Consider the following 24,688-nt stretch of genomic DNA (forward strand, 5'->3'; position numbering starts at 1 on the left):
AAATTCTTAAATAATTTTTTCTTTCCTACTCTTTTTTATACCAACACTATTTAAAATGGGAAACACAAAATTGTACATAAAAGTATGTCATTTCATGGATATTCTTTAATTATTCCTAAAAATACCTCATTTCATAGATTTTTCCTAAAGAGCCAGAACCATTCACATCCACATTTATTAAAATCATATACAATGGTTTTTAAAGCCCCTTTTAAAATAAAGGAGTGGGCTTCCTATCAACTAGTTCAGGACTGTAATTGACAACCCAGTGCTCCCCTGGAGGAGGGCAGAAAGACCTCTATGACAATTTGGACACAGGGCACTGGAACAGCCAGTAGCTGCCTCTGCCCATGTCCATGGGGAAACAGGAGACAGCACAGTGCGTGGGTATTACAGAGTCAGCCTCTTTGTTAGCAGAATGACTTGAGAGGCAGCTTACTGTGACCTCACTGAACATCATGTCCCTCATTTGTAACATGGGACACTGCTGCTTGTCCCACAGTGCTTCTGAGATGATTCATATAAAGTGCCTGCTGCCTGCAAAGTCAAGGACAGCCCCACTGATACAGACACTGCAATTGGCATTTCTGGCCTCACTCAGGGAGCCAAAACCATTTTCTCATTTATGGACTTGATTTAGAGCCATGGCAAATAAACAATAACTGAGAGCAAAGCACTTTGTGAAAGACTTTGCTTCAAAACCATTTAATTTTTGAAACAACCCATGAAGAGAGGAAAAAAGGAAGACTGAAAATGACCCCAAATCACTATGCTGTTCCTAGATATATAACCCAAATAAAGCTAAAACAAAAGGACTTTTAACTGAAATCAGTTAAAATCATAAAATATGTCATCAGCTTTCACTCACCTCAAACTTTGATCACATATTTATCACAAAACACAGAGCTTTTATTTTTTTGTCACTTGAAAGCCAAAAGAAAAAGTTGTACATAATAAAATGTGGCACAGGATTCTACCAGTAATTAAATGCATGCTTCCAAATGCAACCTGTTTCTTATAGCAAACAGTAGGAAAAATTTAGCCAACTTTTTTCAAGAAATTTCAATAACTTCACCAAATCACTAAAAATTTTATCACTTATAAAAATGCATTCCAAAGAAAACTAAGTGACACCAAAGTTTAAAATACTCCATTGTTTCTCAACTTAAAATTTCATTTTTTCCAGGAAACAGATATATCAACACATCGAATGGCCGCATTTCAATATTAAATTAAAACCCCGCACACACAAAGTATGCTACCATTTTTCAGTTTTTTAAGCCATTTAGAACTCAAAGTGTAATATATTTCAGCATTACAACTGAACTCTAAAGACTTTTACCCTATTTTATAGACCTTCAGATAAACCATCATAAATCATCCTAAATATACTTAAAGACATTATTTTTCAGGTCCCAAGTAAAACTAAAAGTCTGGGCGTCTTTACTAAACAAACTACACTCTGAAGTTAACAACAAGAAGGTGGTCCTAAGAATGCTGCTTGGAGAAGATTTAGATCTCACAGGCTGGAGCCATCCTCTCCCAGCCAAGAGAAACAGGCACCAGATTTACCCACACACTTGAAACAACTCGAAACCGGACAAAATATTTTGAACAATGGTTTTTAAAACACTGGACACTGAGCAACAGAGGACAATGAGAGACAGGAAACAAACAAGGTAACCACACAACTGAAACTGCTTATTGCCTGGATGGGATTTCCAGACTACAGAACAAAAAGCATGGAGCCAGATCGAGCCTGGTGGTCTCCCTGAGCTAAGGAGAGGGTCTGGGAGTACAAGGACACCAAGATATTGTGAGTTTGCAGGGCAGAATACCACAGAGGAGAAAGTTATGAAGGCAGAGAACTCTAAAGAGATGCTGGGGTTCCCGTCCAGTACTCCCTGATCAACCTATGTGTGTAAGGAAACTAGCCAAGAACCACCTGAAAGGATTAGAGGGAATAACATAAAGCTGTTACATAACACACAGATTGTTCCCATTAGTCAGAGTAGAAAGCTTCATAATCAACAGGACATCAAGTAGATTATGTAAAAAGGATTTTGCCTCAGTAGAAGGTATTAACTAGTCCTAGACTAAATGCTGCTCTGGTCTTACCTAAGCAAGCTTAAAAACAAGACATGAAATGGCCAAATCCTTTCTGAGTGACTTAACTATATTCCATAACAAAGCTCAAGAATACAAAAATATCCAGCATTCAACAAGATAAAAATCACAATGTCTGGCATGTAATGAAAAATTACTAGGCATATAAAGAACCAGGAAAATACAATCCATAATAAGGACATAGATCAGTTAGTAGAGCCAACCCAGAACTGTCGTATATTAGAATTAGCAGACAGAACATTAATAAAAGGTTACTATGTGATCAAAAGCACAAGGAAAATTTGAAAATTTTAAGATATTCAAAAGATCGTAACTTAACTTCTAGAAGTGAAAACAACAATGTCTGGGGTTTCATACTGGATAGGACTAAAAGCACATTAAAATTTCTAAGAAAAAAAAACAGAAGTTGAAGTGACAGAATAGAGACTATCTAAAATGAATCACAATGGTAAAAAAAAAAAAAATGCTGGGGAAAAATGAACAGAGCATCAGTGAGGTGGAGAACTACTTCAAGCAAACTAATACATATAAATCAAATCCCCAAAGGAAGGGAACAGAAAAAATATTTAAAGAAATAATGGTTGAAAATTTTCTAAATCTGATGAAAACTATAAACCCATAAATTCAAGAAACTCAATGAACTCAACATAAGAAACATGAATAAAACAACACTGATATATATGTCATCATCACAGTGCTTAAACCAGTGTTAAAGAAAATATCTCTAATCCAACTAGAGAAAAAAAATACACATTAATTACAGAGCAAATTTAATTTACAGATGATGACCAGTTTCTCATCAGAAATAACACAAGCCAGGGGCGCCTGGGTGGCTCAGTCATTAAGCCTCAGTCTGCCTTCGGCTCTCATGCTCCCAGGATCCTGGGATCAAGCCCCACATTGGGCTCTCTGCTCAGTGAAAAGCCTGCTTCTCCCTCTCCCACTCCCTGTGCTTGTGTTCCCTCTCTCCTGTCTCTCTCTCTCTCTCTCTCTCTCTCTCTCTCTCGTCAAATAAATAAATAAATAATCTTAAAAAAAAAAAGAAAGAGTGCAAGCCAGAAGACAGTGAAACATCTCCAAAGTAATGAAAGAAAAAAACTGTCAACCTAGAATTACAGTCAATGAAAATTTCTTTCAAAAATAAAAGCAAAATAAGAATGTTAAAGGATAAAAAATATTAAAGAAAATTCTTCAGAGAAAAAGTAATTATCTAGCATAGTCTCCCAATCCTTAATTTAATCACATCTGTAAGGTCTCTTTACTGCATAAGGTAACATTTCCATGTTCTAGGAATAAAGACAGGGACAACTTTGGGAGGCTATTCTTCCAACCAAAGTACCCCATATGAAGAAATTACTCAAAAACCCTCCACTAACAAAAAATAATAATAATGCAAGAAAATACATAATCAAAAAAAAAGGAAGCTGAGTATAACTGAGAAAAGAGAAACATGAAAAAAAGTTAAGTGACTCCTTTGGACTTTGATGTCTGGATATTCTTTGACCTGCAGATTTAGTAATTTAAGATTGTTTTCTTCTTAACCACTCCAAGTATATTTCTTGATTCTGCAAACACTATCTACATAATTACAATATTGCAAACGCAGTTTTTTAAAAAAAAACTCAAAAGCAATCAGAAAAGTGATTTGAAAAAAAAACAATTTCCTGCCTGCATCACTGCCCTATCAATCAAATTACTCTTAGTTCTAAGAACAAAATTTGGCATTAGAGGGGATGAAATTATGCTAACTTAACTCTATGTCAATATTCTGTAAGTCATATTTATTTATTTTTTTTAATTTGACAGAGAGACAGCAAAAGAGGGAACACAAGAAGGGAGAGTGGGAGAGGGAGAAGCAGGCTTCCCGTGGAGCAGACAGCCCAATGTCGGTTCAATCCCAGAACCCTGGGATCACGATCTGAGCCGAAGGCAGATGCTTAACAACTAAGCTACCCAGGTGCCCCATAAATCATATTTCTTGATAGTTTCTTTTGCCCTTATACTATCAACCAAGTTGCAAACTTTTATGCTAAGTGGATTTATGGCCCATCAAGTATTCTAATAACTCTAACATTCTTTGCTTACATGAAATGCTTCAATGCATCACCAAACTGACCTATTATAATATTTATTTTAGATCTAGCAAGGCAATTTCAGAATCTGAGAAACTGCAAATGAGTAAAATTAATCTTTTTCTACCTTGCATGCATACACCTATACCAATAAGATTAGACAGAACCGAGGCTTTCCATTCAGCAATAAGAGATACATTTTTTTTAAAGATTTTATTTATTTATTTGACAGAGAGAGACAGTGAGAGCAGGAACACAAGCAGGGGGAGTGGGAGAGGGAGAAGCAGGCTTCCCGCTGAGCAGGGAGCCTGATGTGGGACTCGATCCCAGGACTCTGGGATCATGACCTGAGCCAAAGGCAGACGCTTAACGACTGAGCCACCCAGGCACCCGAGATACATTTTTAACACAACCTGGGAAGTATAACTTTCATCCCAAGTTAATAGTTTGTTATAATATTAACCATCCCCCAACACAACTAAATAGAAGTTCCACAGACTTACAAATAGACTTTGTCATTCTATCATTTATAAATTATCTAAATAACCATAATTAACCAAATAAGTGGAAGACATTTTTTAAAACATACACTTTGTTATTACTTCTCCACCCAAATGCTACCTAACTGGGAATGACAGTTTTGATCCTTAGTGTAGAACACCATGTTTAGAGAAACTAGCATCATTCCCTGAACTGATTCTCTTTAGTGATAACTCCAGTGGTGAAATATTTCACTTGACTCTCCTCCAACCAAAGTTAGGGGTTATTTAAAAACCAAATCAGGGCTTTGAAGCCACTGTATTTGTTCACCAATTTTATCCATTTCCATTTAATGATTAAAACTCTGTTTATCAGAGGCCAAACCCATTTGGCCATCATTTGAGTTCCAGAGATGCCAGACCAACACTGAGTTTCACATGAGAGACCTCACTGACCCATATTTTTCAAGCATTCACTGAAACTTCCCTTAACAAGAGTTGCTAATCATTACCGTAAGAGATGAAAATACTGATCCTACTCACTGAAAATTAACTGACTTCACATACAGAGAATCTCATTACCTAGACCTCAGCTTCCCTTTTTTGATCTTGATGATCAGAAGAGAAAATTGGCCTATTTATACCGATGTTTCTAGGACTCCTGCCAGGATTACTGATTACTCTACTTTGTAACTACTTGGGTGGCCAATTCTGTCCCTGACACCACACAAAATCAATGCGGGAGCAATTAATTCAATCAAATAGGTGAAATGTCTAGGACCAGAAGTTGCAACTTTTAATATGTTACTCATGTCCTAAGGCCACCACCTGAAAAAAAGGTCCAATGACCTCCATTCTCTTTAGCTAAAACAGAATTCTGACATCCATTAGGTTGTCATGACAGGAATCCAAAAAGTGCACTACTTTCTTACACCAAACACAAAAATAAATCCAAAATTAATTAAAGACCTAAATGTGAGACATGAAACCATTAAAATCCTACAGGAGAACACAGGTAGTAACTTCTTTGACATTAGTGGCAGCAACTTTTTTCTAGGTAAGTCCCCTGAGGCAAGGGAAAGAAAAGCAAAAATAAACTATTCAGACCACATCAAAATAAAAAGCTGCACAGCAAACAAAACAATCAACAAAACTAAAAGGCAACCTACTCAGTGGGAGAAAATATTTTCAAATGACATATCTGATAAAGGGTTAGTAACAAAAATATATAAAGAACTTATAAAACACCCAAAAATCGAATAATCCAATTAAAAAATGGGCAGAAGAAATAAACAGACATTTCTCCAAAGAAGATATACAGACGGCCAACAGACACATGAAAAGATGCACATCATCACTCACCATCAGGGAAATGCAAATCAAAACTACAATGAGATATCACCTCACACCAGTCAGGATGGCTAAAATCAGTAACACAAGAAACAACAGGTGTTGGCAAGAATGTGGAGAAAAAGGAACCCCTGTGCACTGTTGATGGGAATGCAAACTGGTGCAGCCACTCTGGAAAACAGTGTGGAGATTCTTCAGAAAGTTAAAAATAGAACTCCACTATAATCCAGCAACTGCACTACTAGGTATTTACCCGAAGAATACAAAAACACTAATTCAAAGGGATACACACCTCCAAGTTTACAGCAGCATTATTTATAATAGCCAAGATATGGAAGCAGCCCAAGTGTCCACTGATTGATGAATGATTAAAGAAGATGTGGAATATATATAAAAGGAAATATTACTCAGCCATGAAAAAATGAAATCTTGCCATTTGCAATGACATGGATGGAGCTAGAGTATAATGCTAAGTGAAATAAGTCAGAGAAAGACAAATACCATATGACTTCACTCATATGTGGAATTTAAGAAACAAAACAAGCAAACAAAGGAAAAAAACAACAAACCAAAAAACAGACACGACTATAGAGAACAGAAAGCTATCAGAAGGGAGGTTGGTGGGGGCATGGGTGAAATAGGTGATGAGGATTAAGGCGTGCACTTGTGATGAGCACTGGATGTTTTACAGTATGGTGGAATCACTATATTGTACACCTGACACTAATATTACACTCTATGTTAACTGAAATTTAAACAAAAACCTAAAAGGAATAAAAAATAAAAAGCCCTTACAGTCAAAAAAAGAAAAAGAAAGTGCATTATACCAAGTTTCAGGACTTTGCTCTGTCTGATGGCAATTCAAGCAAAAATCTCAAAAAGGCACTTCTCCCCCAAGTAATTATCCTAGACCTGATCAATATGAACTAAGATAATAATTTTACTCCCCCCACAATGTGTTAATTACTTACAAGTTATTTTACTTTGGAAAGAGACTTTGAAGTACCTACCACAAAATGTAGACAAACATGCAAACTGAAAATAATGACTTTAGAGTTTACCTACTCTGTTATGTTCTTAATCAGACACAAAGCCAAGAAAGAAACAAATGTAACTGAATTAAGCTTATGAAAAAATAAAGTAGTATGATAGTAATATGCATTACTAAAAAAAGGTATTCTTCCATACTGTAATTAAATATAATTCTAACAAAACTGGGGAAGCAAAAACTCCACATGTAACTTATGTAAGAACTTTAAAACTCAGCTAAATCAACATTAATATTACATTTTAAAAATCAGGTCCTTCACTTTTGTATCAAATGTTAATATTTTATGGGTCTAAAAGAGAAAATAATTCTTACCTTATATATCTTGTCCAGCAAACAAACCAGCATTTTGTCTTATCCTTGTCCCTTTCTTTGTACTTCCAAAACTACTGCTATTTAGGATTGTGACACAAAACAAAAAAAAGTAGGAAATTCAAAAACTGAACAATACAATAAGAATGCCTGTTTGTCTAAAATGTTTATAATGGCTACTGTATTTTAAAAAAAGAATCTACATACTGCAGGCTTTTTATTAAAAGTATATAAATACAGAATCGACTGAATCAATGAAGTTCAACGTTAAGGCTTAAAACTTTCTAATTTTTACCTTACCTTTGTGTGCAGCAAGACAAGAAGACTAGATTTAGAGCCCAGACCTATATTATGCTCAGGGTTCTACGATAAGCTAAGGAGCAAAGCCCTTACACTACCCTCTCTGAACCTCAGCATTCCTCAACCATGGAATTAGTGTGGCATATCCAGAAATCTTCAGAGCTCCTTCTGATTCTAATACAGGATTCACAACTCTGAATTTAATAAAATCCTGCCTTCCACTTGCCACCCCGTAAGAAATCTGTCCATTTAAAATGTCAAGAAACAATATTAACTACTCTTTAGAGTGACTGTACCAGCTTGCATTCCCACCAACAGAGTAAAAGCATTCCCCTTTCTCCACATCCTCACCAACATTTGTTGTTCCCTTTCTTGTTAATTAGAGTCATTTTTTTAAAGATTTAAATTAATTAATTAATTAATTTATTTATTTGAGAGAGCAAGAGAGAGCACAAGCAGGGGGAGGGGCAGAGGGAGAAGCAGAAGCAGACTCCCTGCTGAGCAGGGAGCCTAATGTGGGACTCAATCTCAGGACCATGGGATCATGACCTGAACTTAAGGCAGACGCTTAACTGACTGAGCCACACAGGCACCCCAATTTTAGCCATTCTATCTTGTGTGAGGTGGTATCTCATTGTGGTTTTGATTTGTATTTCCAATGCCAAGTGATGTGGAGCATTTTTTCATGTGTCTTTTAGCCATTTGGGTATCTTTCTGGAGAAATATCTGTTCACGTCTTCTGCCTATTTCTTGACCAGATTTGTTGGTTTTTGGGTGTTCAGTTTGATAAATTCTATACAGATCTTGGATACCAGCCCTTTAGCTGTTATGTCATTTGCAAATATCTTCTCCCATTCCGTGGGTTGCCTTTTCGTTTTGTTGACTATTTCCTTTGCCTGCACAAGCTTTTTATCTTGATGAAGTCCCAATAGTTCATTTTTGCTTTTGTTTCCCTTGCCTTTGGAGACGAGTCTTTCGAGAAGTTGCTACAGCCAAGGTCAAAGAGGTTACTGCCTGTGTTCTCCTCTAGGATTTTGATGGATTCCTGTCTCACATTTAGATCTTTCATCCATTTTGAGTTTATCATTGTGTATGGTGTTAAGAGAATGGTCCAGTTTCATTCTTCTGCATGTGGCTGTCCAATTTTCCCAACACCATTTGTTGAAGAGCCTTTTTTTCCACTGAACATTCTTTCCTGCTTTGTTGAAGATTAGTTGATCCTAGAGTTGAGGTTCCATCTCTGGGTTCTCTATTCTGTTCCACTGATCTGTGTCTGTTCTTGCACCAGTACCATGCTGTCTTGATGATCACAGCTTTGTAATATAGCTTGAAGTCCAGAATTGTGATGCCACCAGCTTTGGTTTTCTTTTTCAACATTCCCCTGGCAATTCGGGGTCTTTTCTGGTTCCATACAAATTTTAGGATTATTTGTTCCAGCTCTGTGAAATATGTCAATGGTATTTTGATAGGGATTGCATTGAATCTGTAGATTGCTCTGCGCAACATAGACATTTTAACAATGTTTATTCTTCCAATCCATGAGCATGGAATGTTTTTCCATCTCTTTGTGTCTTCCTCAATTTCTTTCATAAGTGTTCTGTAGTTTCTAGAGTATAGATCCTTTACCTCTTTGGTTAGGTTTATTCCTTGGTATCTTATGGTTTTTAGTACAATTGTAAATGGGATCAATTCCTTAATTTTTCTTTCTTCAGTCACATTGTTAGCGTATAGAAATGCAACTGATTTTTGTGCACTGATTTTGTATCCTGCCACGTCGCAGAATTGCTGTATGAATTCTAGCAATTTTAGGGTGGAGTCTTTTCAGTTTTCCACATAAAGTATCAAGTTATCTGCAAAGAAAGAGAATTCGATTTCTTCTTTACCACTTTGAATGCCTTTTATGTTTTTTTGTTGTCTGACTGTGGAGGCTAGGATTTCTAGTACTATGGTGAACAATATTGATGAAAGTGGGCATCCCTGTAGTGTTCCTGACCTTAAGGGAAAAGCTCTCAGTTTTTCCCCATTGGGAATGATATTCACTGTGGGCTTTTCAAAAATGGCTTTCATGATATTGAGGCATGTTCCCTCTACCCCTAAACTGTGGAGAGTTTTAATCAAGAAAGAATGCTGTATTTTGTCAAATGCTTTTTCTGCATCAATTGAGAGGATCTTGTCCTTTCTTTTATTTTGTGATGTATCACGTTGATTGACTTGCGAATGTTGAACCACCCTTACATCCCAGGAATAAACCTCACCTGGTCATGGTGAATAATCCCTTTAAGTACTATTGGATCCTATTGGCTAGTATCTTGGTGAGATTTTTAGCATCCATGTTCATCAGGGATATTGGCCTGTAATTTTCCTTTTTGATGTGGTCATTGTCTGGTTTTGGGATCAAGGTAATTACACTGTTGGTGGGAATGCAAGCTGGTACAGACACTCTGGAAAACAGTATGGAGGTTCCTTAAGAAGTTAAAAATAGAGCTACCCTACAACCCAGGAATTGCACTGCTGAATATTTACCCCAAAGATACAAATGTAGTGAAAAGACAGGGCACCTGCACCCCAATGTTTATAGCAGCAATAGCCAAACTGTGGAAGGAGCCGAGATCTCCTTCAAGAGATGAATGGATAAAGATGTGGTTCATGTATACAATGGAATTATTACTCGGCATCAGAAAGAATGAATACCTACCACTTGCATCGACATGGACGGAACTAGAGGGTATTATGCTAAGTGAAACAATCAGAGAAACACAATCATCTTATGGTTTTACTCATATGTGGAACATAAGGAACAGCACAGAGGATCATAGGGGAAGGGAGGGAAAACTGAATGGGAAGAAATCAGAGAGAGATTTGACCCTCTGAGGACGTGAGAGACCCTTGAGAGACCCTTGACTCCAGGAAAGGAACTGAAGTTTGCAGAAACGGAGGATGGTGCGGGGATGGGGTAACTGGGTGATGGGCATTAAAGAGGGCATGTGATGTGATGTGATGAGCACTGGGTGTTATGCACAACTAATAAATCATTGAACACTACATCAAACACTAATGATGTACTATATATTAGCTAGTCGGATTTAAATTTTAAAATTTAACTACTTTTTAAATACAAATAAAAATTAAATTTTAAAAATATAATCCTCATTCTATCCAACAAAGTTCAAATGCAAATATAAATTATTCAATGTTTTTAATGGTATAGGTCACCATTTCCCTCAAATACTGTAGATAACCAGGAAGCTAAAACCATTATCACATGAGTGAACTCCGTCCTATCCAGATCCAGTACATGGATATTCAAATTTCTTGTAAGTTATGTGTTTTACTGGCAAAACTTCTAAAAGGCTAACCTTGAAAATGACACAAGAAGTTTTAGCATACAAAAACAGTATTAAAGGGGCATCTGGGTGGCTCAGTTGTTAAGCGTCTGCCTTCAGCTAAGGTCATGGTCCCAGGGTCCTGGGATAGAGACCCACGTCAGGCTCCCTGCTCCACAGGAAGGCTGCTTCTCCCTCTCCCACTCCCCCTACTTGTGTTACCTCTCTCGCTGTGTGTCTCTCTCTGTCAAATAAATAAAATCTTAAAAAAAAAAGAGTATTAAAATCCTGATGTTCTTTAAAGAAAGCTAAAAACAGAGAGCCCCACTGCCCCATAATTATTTGTCTTGATATATTTATGTTTTCAGAATGTTTATTTCTGAAATTAATTTAGTGTTCTTTGCACTAGACGTGTGTTTGTATTAGTTTCCCATTGCTGCTATGACAAACTATCACAAACTTAATAGTATAAAACAATACAAATGTATTATCCTATAGTTTTTGAGGTCAGAAGTCCAAAATGGGTTTTACTGGGCTAAAATCAAGTGCTGGCAGAGCTACATTTCTTCTGGAAGTTCTACTGTGAACGTGTTTCCTTGCCTTTCCAGCTTCCAGAGGCCACCCACATTCCTTGGCTCAGGACCCCTTCCATCTTTAAAACCAACAAGGGTCAGTAGAGTTTTTTTCCTTTGTGTCCCTCTGACTCTCTCTTGCCTCCCTTATCACCTTATGATTACACTGAACTCACATGAATCATCTATTTTAAGGTCAGCTGATTAACAAATTTAATTCCACCTGCAGCCTTAAGCCACCTCCTCCCAACCCCCTGCCAGTGTAACATATTCACAGGTTTCAGGAATTGGGAGGTGGGTAACTTTAGCTGGCCATTACTCCACCTACCACAACATCTGTTATGTATTTATTGAGAGTGCCTACTAACGGATTGCAGAGATGAACAAGCCCTATGGGAGTCAATTTAATGGGGATGAAAAAATAAATAAAACTACAGTTCAGGGGAAAATATATAAACATAGGAACACTTAGCAACAAAAGATGATTTTTTTAAGTTTATTTTTTAGCAGTCAATCTCTACACTGAACATGATGTCCAAACTCATGACCCTGAGATCAAGAGTTGCACGCTCTACTGACTGAGCCAGCCAGGTGCCCCAATTTTCTTAAATAATTAAGAATACTGTCTAAAGGGGCCCCTGGGTGGCTCAGTCGGTTGAGTGTCTGACTTCTGGTTTCAGCTCAGGTCGTGACCCCAGGATGGTGAGATCAAGCCCTGCATCAGGCTCTGTGCTCAATGGGGAGTCTGCTTGAGATTCTCTCTCCCTCTCCCTCTGCCCTTCCCCCTGCTCATGCACACACATGAGCACGTGCGTGCTCTCTCTCCCTCTCAAAATAAATACATCTTTAAAAAAAAAAATTGTCTGAAGCCACATGCTGTTAAAGATAATAATTCTACACGTATGAATATCTCTTGAGGAAAAGCACCTGGCATGATAAGCTACAAGGAATGAGTCATTATCAATCACAATTTTAGAGACTGTTGGAATCTTAAGAGATCATCTAGTCACTGAAACTAGAGACCAAGAGAAATGTTTACTTTTCTAAGATCTCTTATCTAGGTAATTTCTGAAATAAGCCTTTAACCTGATTTCTTGATTTCTGGTAAAAAAATATTATATGAAATAGCATAAAAAACAAATTAAGTTCAGTACAGTGTGTTTAGGAAAGAAGAGTAACACGCAATCATACTTTGAAACAACCAACTGAACACTACATCAAAAACTAATGATATATTGGCTAACTGAATATAATAATAATAAAAAAGAAACTACCAACTGCAAGTTTCTCCAACTTTAAATAATGTTTAGCTATTTGGCAAATTCATCTTTGTACAATTCCCTATTGCTCAAGAACCTTACAAATATGAGACACTGTATTTCACTCATCTGGTTTACATTATATCACTGAGATCTTATATGCCACTCAAGTCCTACAGGTAAGGGTCACAGCGGCAAACAACAACAAAAATCCTGCTCTTAAAGATCTTCAATTCTAGTGAAGAATCAGGGGAACAAATGAAAAACGAGTAAGTACATCATATGTCAGGAAGAGTTTATATTTACTATTACAGGGATATGAAAGAAGACTAGAGATGTTCATTCCCAATTTCACTTGAAAACAACCATGATGCATAATGTTAAGAGTTTACAGTGGATGAAGAAGATTAAATAGCTAATGCCTTAGGAAACCCAAACACACAAGCACTGTTATAAAATTCAATGAGAACCCCTTTTTCAACTCCTATCTAAAAATTGATACCAATTAAAGTCAAACTCAGTTAAGACAGTGAAGTTGGCAAAAGAACATACACACAGAACAGAAAGCCCAGAGAGAGACCCATACAAATATAGGTAATTGAGTTTTGAAAAAGATGACGGTTATTCAAAGGAAAAAGGATTGTGTTCTCAACAAATAGTGCTACAATTGGATATCCACATGCCAAAAGAAAAAAAACCTAGACTTAGACCTTACACCCTAAAAATAATTAGCACAAAATGGATCATAGAGCTACATGTAAATTGCAAAACTATAAAATTTCCAGAAGAAAACATACAAGACATTGGGTTTAGCTATGAGTTTTTAGATATAATACCAAAAACACTATCTACAAAAGAAGAGAGAAGTTGGACTTGATAAAATTTAAAGCTTATCTGTGAAAAACACTGTTAAGAGAACAGAGAGGGGCACCTGGGTGGCTCAGTAGTTGGGCATCTGCCTTTGGCTCAGGTCATGATCCCAGGGTCCTGGGACCAAGCCCCCTATCAGGCTCCCTGCTCGGCGGGAAGTCTGCTTCTCCCTCTCCCGCTCCCCCTGCTTGTGTTCCCTCTCTCACTGTGTCTCTCTCTCTGTCAAATAAATAAAATCTTAAAAAAAAAGAGAACAGAGCCAAGCCAAAGACTGGAAGAAAATATTTGCAAAATACATATCTAATAAAGGATTTGTACACAAAATATACAAGGAATTTCTAAAACTCAACAATAAGAAATTACCCTGTAAATAGGGACAAAAGTTCCAAACACATTACCAAAGAAGATCTATTATACAGATGGGAAATAAACATATGAAAAGATGCTCAACATCATACATCATTAGGGAATTATAATGTAAAGTAAAACCATAAAACACTATTACACATCTATTAAAATGGCTAACATCCAAAACACATACAATACCAAATGTTGGCAAAAATTCATAGCAATAAGAACTCTCATTCATTTCTGGTGGAAAGGCAAAAGGAACAGCCACTTTGGAATACAGTTTGGCACAGGCATAAGTAGCCTTATCATACAATTTGGCAACCATGTTCCCAAGTACCCAATTCACTTGAAAATTTATGCCCACACAAACACCTGCATGAGAATGTTTATAGAAGCTTCAATCATAATGGCCAAAACATGGTAACAATCTCAATAAGTCAATGTATATGCAAACTGTAGTCTGGCATACGATGGAATATGATTCTGGAAAAAAAAAAAGACAACTATATAAAGCCAAGCAAAAAACACAGATAGGAGGGTTGGGAAGAGGTAAGGACTGAACAGGTAAAGCACATGTAATTTTTAGGATTGTGAAACTATTCCATATAATAATGAGGGGTACATGACATCGTGCATCTGTCAAAACCCACAAAACTTTACAGCATACACAGCAAAACTTTATGTATTCACATTTTAAATTACTTAAAAGGTTGAAGAATTCCAGGATGAAATACAGACTGTGACAAAAGAATTTAACAAATGTATAAAATAAACTTACTGAAGAGTAAAAGTGGAAGGTGCTAACCTAAGTATCCTTAGAAATAAGTGCAATAGGTAAGACTAAAGGCAAAAGAACAGCACATAAGCTCTGGGGATAAAATGATTTCACACAGGGGATGTTAGTAAACAATAATAAAACCACTACATACTGTAAACCGAAGTTGAGCAATTTTTTTAATGGTTGGAGTGGGATTGATTTACAGAGAAGGGGAGAAAACTCCAATGATCCATGTGATAATAGATTAGGGTGTGAGGGAACTTAGCTGAACATAGATACAGACAGATACAAGTAGAAACATTTATAAATATGTGTATACAAGTGGGTTACTATGCACAATATAGCTCCTTGCTCTGTCACCTTAAAGGGTCTAGAAGCAACACAGTTCAGTAGCAGTGAGTATACCAGATCTTGGTCTCTGTTACCATTCCCCAATAAAAGAAACCAGCACTTGGGGCACCTTGGTGGCTCGGTTGAGCAGGCCAACTCTTGGTTTCTGCTCAGGTCATGATCTCAAGGTCCTGGGATGGAGTCCCAAGTTGGTCTCCATGCTCAGCAAGGAATCGGCTTCAGGATTCTCTCTCTCTCCCTCTGCCCCTCCTCTGGCTTGCCTGCACACACGTGTGCATGCATGTACGCTCTCTCCCTCTCTCAAATAAATCTTTAAAAAAAAAGAAAATAAAAGAAACCAGTACTCTTTGGAGAAATGGAGAAATGGCTGATTCTAGAGCTGAGGCAAGGAATATAAAGGAGTAGCAGGAGTATCTTCCAGTGCCAGAAAGTACAAAAGTGCTCAAAAAAAAGGCATGAGGATGGGGGGTATGTCAAAGGGACACAGGAGCCAAGGAAAGAGTTCCTAATACCCAAAGCCACACCAATCCGAGCAATAAAGAAGCATTACATTATGACACGAAGTACAAAATAAATATCCATGGATGATACTGATATAAATAAATGACTGAATAAAGAAAATGGGGAAAGAGACCAATCCCCTACACAGAAGGATTCCATAATATGGTGTAGGTTCTCTTCTCCCAGAGAGGTGCAGCATAACTCCCTACTCAAGGGTAGATGGCACAAAATGGTTTCCTCCAAAGAGTCCAGTACGGAAAAGCAAAATTTTAAAAAGAAAAACATTCCAATGGAGAAACCTAGCAAATATTCTATCAGTCAGGTAATCAGGATTATCATGAACAGTCATTAGTCATATTGATAGCATGTACCCTAGATATGGTATGAGGAGAATGGTACTTCACCTCTCTGGTTTCCCCCTCACCCCCCAAAACACATAACCCCAGTCGAACCATGAGAAAAACATCAGACAAATCCCAACTGGGGAACAGTCCATAAAATATCTAACCAGTACTCCTAAAAACTGAAAAATCATCAAAAACAAGGGAAATCTGAGAAACTATGAGCCTAGAAGAGCCTAAGTAAATATGACAATTTATGTAATATGAGATCCTAGTTGGGGTCCTGGAACAGGAAAAGGACATTAGGTAAAAACTAAGGAAATCTGAATGAAATATGGACTTTAGGTCATAAAAACGCATCATTACTGGTTCACTGGTTCATCATAATGGTGCAAATATACCATAGTAATGTCAGATATTAATAACAAGAAGAAACTGGGCATGGGACATATGGGAACTCTCTGAACTATTTGTAACTATTCTGTATATCTAAAACTGCTCTAAAACAAAACATTTAAAAAAAAATTCTACCAGAATGAATTACAAATTCTTACCAGTGAAGAAAATAAGATTCCTCCATTATTTCTGTGCCAACTTAACTTAGCACATCTTAAAGTCTGATTCATTCCTTAAATATTAAATACAAAAACTGATACATTTATAAGGCAAGAGGCCAATGTGTTATCATTATTTCAATTTAATTTTATTATGTTATATTAGTCACCATACAGTACATCAGTAGTTTTTGATGTAGTGTTCCATGATTCATTGTTTTCATATAACACCCAGTGCTCCATGCAGTACGTGCCCTCCTTAATACCCATCACCGGACTAACCCATCCCCCAACCCCTCCCCTCTAGAACCCTCAGTTTGTTTCTCAGAGTCCATAGTCTCTCATGGTTCATCTCCCCCTCTGATTTCCCCCCCTTCATTCTTCCCTTCCTTCTCCTAATGTCCTCCATGCTGTTCCTTATGTTCCACAAATAAGGGAAACCATATGATAATTGACTTTCTCTGCTTGACTTATTTCACTTAGCATAATCTCCTCCAGTCCCATCCATGTTGATGTAAAAGTCGGGTATTCATCCTTTCTGATGACTGAGTAATATTCCATTGTATATATGGACCACATTATCTCTATCCATTCATCTGCTGAAGGGCATCTCGGCTCTTTCCACAGTTTGGCGATTGTGGACATTGCTGCTATGAACATTGGGGTGCATATGGCCCTTCTTTTCACTATATCTGTGTCTTTGGTGTAAATACCCAGGAGTGCAATTGCTAGGTCATAGGGTAGCTCTATTTTTAATTTTTTGAGGCATCTCCACACTGTTTTCCAAAGTGGCTGTACCAACTTGCATTCCCACCAACAGTGTAAGAGGGTTCCCGTTTCTCCACAACCTCTCCAACATTTGTTGTTTCTTGCCTTGTCAATTTTTGCAATTCTAACTGGTGTAAGGTGGTATCTCAATGTGGTTTTGATTTGAATTTCCCTGATGGCTAATGATGATGAACATTTTTTCATGTGTCTATTAGCCATTTGTATGTCTTCTTTGGAGAAGTGTCTGTTCATGTCTTCTGCCCATTTTGTGACTTGATTATTTGCTTTTTGGGTGTTGAGTTTGAGAAGTTCTTTATAGATCTTGGATATCAGCCCTTTATCTGTAGTGTCATTTGCAAATATCTTCTCCCATTCTGTGGGTTGCCTCTTTGTTTTGTTACTGTTTCCTTTGCTGTGCAGAAGCTTTTTATCTTGATGAAGTCCCAAAAGTTCATTTCTGCTTTTGCTTCACTAACCTTTGGAGATGCATCTTGAAAGAAGTTGCTGTGGCCAATGTCGAAGAGGTTACTGCCTATGTTCTCCTTTAGGATTTTGATGGATTCCTGTCTCACATTGAGGTCTTTCATCCATTTTGAGTTTATCTTTGTGTATGGTGTTAGAGAATGGTCAAGTTTCATTCTTCTATATACAGCTGTCCAACTTTCCCAGCACCATTTATTGAAGAGACTGGCTTTTTTCCATTGCATATTTTTCCCTGCTTTGTCAAAGATTATTTGACCATAGAGTTGAGAGTCCGTATCTGGGCTCTCTATTCTGTTCCATTGGTCTATATGTCTGTTTTTGTGCCAGTACCATGCTGTCTTGGTGATCACTGCTTTGTAATATAGCTTGAAATTGGCAACGTGATGCCCCCAGCTTTGTTTTTCTTTTTCAACATTTCCTTGGCGATTCGGGGTCTTTTCTGATTCCATACAAATTTTAGGATTGTTTGTTCCAACACTTTGAAAAATGTCATTGGAATTTTGATCGGGATGGCATTAAAGATATAGACTGCTCTGGGCAGCAAAGACTTTTGAACAATGTTTATTCTTCCGATCCATGAGCATGGAATGTTTTTCCATCTCTTTGTGTCTTCTTCAATTTCTTTTATGAGTGTTCTGTAGTTCCTAGAGTATAGATCCTTTACCTCTTTGGTTAGGTTTATTCTGAGGTATCTTATGGTTTTTGGTGCTATTGTGAATGGAATCAATTCCCTAATTTCTCTTTCTAGTTACACTGTTAATGTATAGAAAAGTAACTGATTTCTGTGCATTGATTTTGTATCCTGCCACATTACTGAATTGCTATATGAGTTCTAATAATTTGGGGGTGGAGCCTTTTGAATTTTCCACATAAAGGATCATGTCATCTGTGAAGAGAGAGAGTTTGACTTCTTCTTTGCCAATATGAATAGCTTTTATTTCTTTTTGTAATCTGGTTGCTGTTGCTAGGACTTCTAGTACTATGTTGAACAATAGTGGTGAGAGTGGACATCCTTGATGTGTTCCTGATCTTAAGGCAAAGGCTCTCATCTTTTCCCCACTGAGGATGGCATTCACTGTGGGTTCTTCAGAGATGGATTTTATTAACTTGAGGAATGTTCCTTCTATCCCTATACTCTAAAGAGTTTTAATCAGGAAAGGATGCTGTATTTTGTCAAATGCTTTTTCTGCATCAAGTGAGAGAACCATGTGGTTCTTCTCTCTCCTCTTATTAATGTGTTCTATCACATTGATTGATTTGCGAATGTTGAATCACCCTTGCATCCCGGGGATAAATCCCACTTGGTTGTGGTGGATGATCCTTTTAATGTATTGTTGGATCCTATGAGCTAGGATTTTGTTGAGGATTTTGAAATCCATATTCATCAGGGCTATGGGTCTGAAATTCTCCTTTTTGATGGGGTCTTTGCCTGGTTTGGGGATTAAGGTAATGCTGGCCTCATAGAATGAGTCTGGAAGCTTTCCTTCTGTTTCTATTTTTTGAAACAGCTTCAGGAGAATAGGTATTATTTCTTCTTTGAATGTTTGGTAGAATTCCCCAGGGAACCCATCAGGCCCTGGACTCTTGTTTTTTGGGAGGTTTTTGATCACTGCTTCAATCTCGTTCCTGGTTATTGGCCTAGTCAGGTTGTCAATTTCTTCCTGTTTCAGTCTTAGGAGTTTATAGGTTTCCCGGAAGGCATCCATTTCTTCCAGGTTGCTTAATTTATTGGCATATAGTTGTTGATAATAATTTCTAATAATTGTTTCTATTTCCTTGGTGTTAGTTTTGATCTCTCCCCTTTCATTCATAATTTTATTAATTTGGGTCCTTCCTCTTTTCTTTTGGATAAGTCTGGCAGTGGTTTATCAATCTTATTAATTCTTTCAAAGAACAAGTTTCTAGTTTCATTGATCTGATCTACTGTGTTTCTGGTTTCGAATTCATTGATCTTAATTCTCTTCTGTGTGGCTTAGGCATCATTTGTTGTTTTTTCTCTAGTTCCTTAAGGTGTAGAGTTAATTGGTGAATTTGGGATTTTTCTATTTATTTGAGTGAGGCTTGGATAGCTATGTATTTTCCCCCTTAGGACCGCCTTTGCAGTATCCCATAGGTTTTGGACCGATCCAATATGTTATCATTTTTAAAAGTCTATTTTTTTAAGATTTTATTTATTACTCAGAGAGAGAGAGTGCAAGAGCAGGAACACAAGCAGGGGGAGTGGAAGAGGGAGAAGCAGGCTTCCCGTGGAGCAGGGAGCCCGATGTGGGGCTCCATCCCAGGACCCTGGGATCATGACCTGAGCCAAAAGCAGACGCTTAATGACTGAGCCACCCAGGCACCCCTAAAAGTCTATTATTTTTTTTAAAGATTTTATTTATTTATTTGAGAGACAGAATGAGAGAGAGCATGAGAGGGGGGAGGGTCAGAGGGAGAAGCAGACTCCCTGCTCAGCAGGGAGCCTGATGTGGGACTCGATCCCGGGACTCCAGGATCATGACCTGAGCCAAAGGCAGTCGCTTAACTAACTGAGCCACCCAGGCACCCAAAAGTCTATTATTTTTAAAAAAATACAAACATCCTCTGGATTGCAAAACTGATACTTTAATATTGATTTTTTCTTAAGTATCTGAAACTGCTGATAAGATAGGGTAACAAAATAAATTACAGCAGTTAAGAATTCATGTTAAGTAAATTACAATAAAGGGTTCACTTTAGGTAAAACTGTGGTCAAACATGGGTATCATTTGGACCTGGATTTTTCCTGCAACTACAAGAGCCATTCAGTACTAAAGGCCCCAGAGCTGACTCTTGTAGAACTGGTCACATGATGTCCCAGTGGAGGCAATGTTCTGTGAGCATCACCTGCTACATGGAGGAGCAACAAGATGGCTTCATATACTCTACACTGGAGGCTGAAAACAGGTGGTATTTAATTTGGTCATATTTTTTTTATCTGAACTTATTGCCAATAATAAAAACTGAGAGACTGCATATAAAAAATACAAATTTCTACCTTTTCATTTGAACAATAGGCAGATCTGGCCATACCTTGCCTGTATTTCCACAGATGTAGCAGAGCAGAGGTGGCACAGCCTCTCCAGCATGCCTTAACCCCCACCACTTCCCTATTTTTAGTATTACTTACTTACAGCTAGGAATAGAAACTGAACTCCACAAAGGACATCGTAAAGAGGCATGTGGGGAGAACAAGATTAGTTAAATGGTTGGTTGGGTTTGTTTTGTTAGGTGGTGTATGCAAGTTTGGGCAGCAGCAAAATTTCTTGAAACATGCAAAAAAGCCTAGAACTGTCATTAGAAGGTAACTTCATACAGTGCCTCACCTCTCCAGGCAATGTTTGTCCAACTAATAGCTAAAGAATACGAACCAATGTTAGCCTGAATGGAATACCCACTCATCTATGCATTCTCTGTTTCCATTATGTATCTCTCAGAAGTTTAAGAAAATGTTTGAAGTCAACCTAGTTCAAGCTGGTCACAACTATTCAAATCCAAGAGACAGGATGGTAAGCAAATCTCAGATTCAGAAAAACAGTAGGACAAGTAATGTCAAATCTTCTACTTTCGTATCTAAAATCAAGTCACAAGAAATCCAAACAATTCATAGCCATGGTGATATATATTCTAAAGACAAATCACAAATTTTTTTCTTTACTTTTTAAGCTTTTATTTTAATTCCAGTTAGTTAATATACTAGAACAAACAATTCTAAAAGTTGTATGGAACCACAAAAGACCCCAAATAGCCAAAGCAATCTTGACAAAGAAAAGCAAAGCTGGAGGCATCACAATCCTAGACTTCAAGATATATTACAAAGCTGCATTAATCAAAACAGTATGTTACTGGCACAAAAATAGACACACAGATCAATGGAACAGAATAGAAAACCCAGAAATGGACCCACAAGTATACAGTCAATTAATCTTTGACAAAGCAGGAAAGAATATCCAATGGGAAAAGACCATTTATTTCAACAAATGGTGTTGGGAAAACTGGAGAGCAATATGCAAAAGAATGAAACTGGACCAGTTCCTTACACCATACATAAAAATAAACTCAAAGGGGATTAAAGACCTAAATGTGAGACATGAAACCATTAAAATATTTGAAGGGAACACAGATACTAACTTCTTTGACATTAGCTGTAGCAACTTTTTTTTTTAAATTTTATTATGTTATGTTAGTCCCTATACATCATTAGTTTTTGATGTAGTGATCCATGATTCATTGCTTTCGTATAACACCCATGCAGTACGTGCCCTCCTTAATACCCATCACCGGGCTAACCCAACCCCCCACCCCCTCCCCTCTAAAATCCTCAGTTTCTTTCTCAGAGTCCATAGTCTCTCATAGTTCATCTCCCCCTCCAACTCCCCCACCTTCAAAGACCTCAATGTGAGACAGAAATCCATCAGAATCATAGAGGAGAACATAGGCAGTAACCTCTTCGACATTGGCCACAGCAACTTTTTTCTAGGTAAGTCCCCTGAGACAAGGGAAACAAAAGCAAAAATAAACTATTCAGACCACATCAAAATAAAAAGCTTCTGCACAGCAAACGAAACAATCAGCAAAACTAAAAGGCAACCTACTCAATGGGAGAAAATATTTTCAAATGACATATCTGATAAAGGGTTAGTAACAAAAATATATAAAGAACTTATAAAACACCGAAAAATCGAATAATCCAATTAAAAAATGGGCAGAAGACATGAACAGACATTTCTCCAAAGAAGACATACAGATGGCCAACAGACACATGAAAAGACGCTCTTCATCACTTACCATCAGGGAAATGCAAATCAAAACTACAATGAGATACCACCCCACACCAGTCAGGATGGCTAAAATCAACAACACAAGAAACAACAGGTGTTGGCAAGGATGTGGAGAAAAAAGAACCTTCTTGCACTGTTGGTGGGAATACGAACTGGTGCGGCCACTCTGGAGAACAGTATGGAGGTTCTTCAGAAAGTTAAAAATAGAGCTACACTATAATCCAGCCACTGCACTACTAGGTATTTACCCAAAGAATACAAAAACACTAATTCAAAGGGATACACACTCCCAAGTTTACAGCAGCATTATTTATAACAGCCAAGATATGGAAGCAGCCCAAGTGTCCACTGATTGATGGATGATTAAAAATGATGTATTACACAGCCATAAAAAAGAATGAAATCTCACCATTCACAATGACATGGATGGAGCTAGAGAGTATAATGCTAAGCGAAAAAAGTCAGTCAGAGAAAGACAAATACCATATGATTTCATTCATATATGGAATTTAAGAAGCAAAATAAAACAAGCAAAGAGAAAGATTTTTTTCAAATCCTTTTTTTCAAAGATTTTATTTATTTATTTGACAGAGAGAGAAAAAGCCAGAGAGTACAAGTGGGAGAAATGGCAGAGGGAGAGGGAGAAGCAGGCTCCCTGCTAAGCAGGGAGCCTGATGCAGGGCTCAGTCCCAGGACCCTGAGATCATGACCTGAAGCCGAAGGCAGACGCCCAATGAACTGAGCCACCCAGGTGCCTCAGGAAACAGTTTCTTAACTGTAGAGAACTGATGGTTACCAGAAGGGCAGGGGTGGGGGATGGGTAAAATAAGTAATGGGGATTAAGGGGTGCACCTGTCATGATGAGCACCAGATGATATATGGAATTATTGAATCACTGTATTATATACCTGAAACTATCATAACACCATATGTTAACTGGAATTAAAATAAAAACTTAAACAAACAAAAAATTGTACCATTGTACTGTGGGGTTGATAATATAAGTAGACATAACACATATGGAAACCACATCATAAAGGATGGAGGATGGGGATAAATGAACCTCTATGGTTGCACGGGCTTTCCTTTCACATAAGGTAGTATAATAATAATTATTAATAGGTTGTGACAACTTGATATATAGTATAATCCTACGGCAACCATTTAAAAAAAATTTTTTTAAAGCTATTGTTAAAAAGCTACTAGATAGGTGGAAATTTTAAAAATCATCAATTAACCCAAAATAAGATTGGATAGGAGAAACCAAAGAACATGCCATTACGCATTTGTTCAAACACACAGAATGTATACCACCAAGAGCGAACCCTAACATAAACTATGGACTTTGGAAGACTGTGATGTGTCGATACAGGTTCAGTAACTGGAACCGATTATTACTCTGGTGGGAGATGTCGATGATGATTATGTAATGTATGGGGACAGGGAATACAGGAGAAATCTCTCTACCTTCTGCTCAACTGTGCTGTGAATCTAAAACTGCTATAAAACATAAAAATCTGGGGTGCCTGGGTGGCTCAGTTGGTTAAGCATCTGCCTTTGGCTCAAGTCATGATCCCAGGGTCCTGGGATCAAGTCCCGCATCGGGCTCCCTGCTCAGCGGGGGCCTGCTTCTCCCTGTGCCCCTCTCCCTGCTCCTGCTCTCTCTCGCTCATTCACTTTCTCTCAAATAAATAAAATCTTTAAAAATAAATAAATAAAACATAAAAATCTATCAAAATAAAAATAAGATTAAAATAAAAACAGATGAGACAAACAAAAAACACATAACAAAGTTATAGATCTAAATCCAACTATCTTGATAGTTACATTAAATATTTATGAAACTAAATGCTCCAGTTAAAAGGCAAGGATTATCAGAGCAGAAAGGATAAACTATGGTATGTTCATACCACAGAAAATATTCAGCAATGAAAACTATACTTATATACAATATGGATGGATTTCAATTTTGAGGGAGAAAAGCCAGACCTAACAGGTTCTATACCGTATAATTACATAAAGTTTAAAAGAAGGTAAAACCCAGCAAGGT

The 24,688-nt window shown here is 37.4% G+C and overlaps 1 protein-coding gene across 5 annotated transcripts in view; it reads right to left on the reverse strand.

Annotated features, from left to right (window-relative positions):
* BICC1 (BicC family RNA binding protein 1) overlaps positions 1-24,688 on the reverse strand; it is a 293,760-nt gene that overhangs the window by 243,967 nt on the left and 25,105 nt on the right. Inside the window, exon 1 of one of the 5 annotated variants that reach the window (XM_073886241.1) lies at positions 7,392-7,413. The exons of the other annotated variants lie outside the window; for them this stretch is intronic. The gene's annotated coding sequence lies outside the window, so the exon portion shown is untranslated. Of the gene's footprint in view, positions 1-7,391; positions 7,414-24,688 lie in introns of those variants that run through there. 5 annotated transcript variants of the gene reach the window in all.

The sequence above is a fragment of the Callorhinus ursinus genome, unplaced genomic scaffold, assembly GCF_003265705.2.
Source record: "Callorhinus ursinus isolate GAN/ISIS: 27379988/994484 unplaced genomic scaffold, GSC_fseal_2.0 scaffold69, whole genome shotgun sequence".
Lineage (NCBI taxonomy): Eukaryota > Metazoa > Chordata > Mammalia > Carnivora > Otariidae > Callorhinus > Callorhinus ursinus.